Raw genomic sequence first — 1,843 nt, 5'->3', positions numbered from 1 at the left:
AGATTGAGCGTCGAGCATCTTAACCACCTGAATGTTGGTCATTTCCATTGATCGTAAGGAAGTTGTACCCTCTAGACACCACCTGGGAAATGTTGCTGTCTACTTACATATGGAAATCTTCCCACGGGAAGACAAAGTAATAACTTAGATGAATGACACAGAACAATGGACAGTTAGAGTGAAATGAACTTAACAGCTTTCTTGACCAATGTGTTATATGTCAACCGCACACAACACAAACTTTAATAAATAAGAATATTAATCCTATATTAAAACGAGAGGGAGATATCAAACACATGCTATGCCTATATACCACACGAGCAAGTACTCTAGAAAACTGGTTGTTCATATGAATAACAAGGTTCAAAATATAAAATGCATGACACTATCATTCAGTACACCGATATCCTAAACCTAATTAGAAACTAAATAAGCCAATTTGGTCCGGCATGTCTTGTGATATAGGCAGCTTAAGGGGCATTATTGTTACGATAGCAGAAGTCACGCGACGCTGGGAGCATGCGCGCTGGAGTTTCTAGAGGGATCATAAATTTTCCTGGCAACTCTAGTTTGTTTCAGTCGCCCTCTTTTTTAGTATATAAGCCCGGCAAATAAGCAAAAAGAAGATAGAATTGCATAGATAGGCAGATAGATTGAAGATAGAGATAATTAAGTCAAGTGAACAGTAGGCACCGTAAGTAAAGAGTGTGAATCACTATGATTTATAAGTGTGTTATAAAAGTTGTTAAGTGTATTACAAAGTTGTATCGAGAAAGAATAAACTAGTTTTAATTAAGAAAGGACTTGTATCGCTGAAGTTCCTCGGAAAGAATTAATACCGGAAATTAAGGAAATAATCAAACGAGCAGAGACATAACAAATTGGTGTCAGAGAATGGGACGGAAAAGAAAAAAGAAGATGGAAACGAGAAGTGGCAAATCAAACTACAGCTTAGCAGATTTGATGGCAGCAATACAAGAACAGCAAAATAAACAAGAAGAGAGATTACAGCAGTGGTTGGAGGAGAAAGAAAAGAAACAAGAAGAGGGATTACAGCAGTTGTTGGAGGAAAACGAAAAGAAACAAGAAGAATGAGAAAATAAACAAGAAGAGAGACTACAGCAGTGGTTGGAGGAGAAAGAAAAGAAACAATCTCTTCTAGGTTACAGCAGTTTTTGGAGGAGAAAGAAAATAAACAAGAAGAGAGACTATAGCAGTGGCAAGAAACCAGCACCAGTGGCAACTGGAACTAGAAATGAAACAAGAAGAATGAGAAAAGAAAGAGGAAGTAAGTCTCCAACATTTGAGAGAAAGCCAGTGTAAACAAATGGAAAATATTAGTAAATTTCAAAGTGAATTAAATACATTAAAGGATGATTTACTGTCTTTTACACAAGGATGATACATTAGCCACGGACCTAATCAGCCCCAGACAACAGGAAGCCCCTTCCAGACTCCACAGCTAAACCCTAATGCAGACATCTCCAGTCCTGCCAGAAGTCACATTCCAGACATGAGTGTCAGCAATAGGGGTGATCTAGTACGAAGGAAGCCACATGAATTCGATGGGAAGGCACCATGGGAAGCATATAGAGCACAATTTGACCTACTGGTAGTAATGAATGGATGGACAGAGGAGCAAAAAGCTGTGTACCTCGCAACGAGCCTGAAGAGACAACCACTGGAAATACTTGGACAGTTGTCAGCAGACGACGAGCACAACGATAGAGCACTGGTGACTGCTCTAGAACTCAGGTATGGAACTCAAAATCAGTCCAAAGTCTACAGGGCTAGGTTTAGAACTAAGTTCTTGCTAAAGGGGTAGCCTGCAAGAGCTGGCACA

The sequence above is a fragment of the Limulus polyphemus genome, unplaced genomic scaffold, assembly GCF_000517525.1.
Source record: "Limulus polyphemus unplaced genomic scaffold, Limulus_polyphemus-2.1.2 Scaffold689, whole genome shotgun sequence".
NCBI classification, from domain to species: Eukaryota; Metazoa; Arthropoda; class Merostomata; order Xiphosura; family Limulidae; genus Limulus; species Limulus polyphemus.
Note: the sequence above shows the minus strand (reverse complement) of the source record.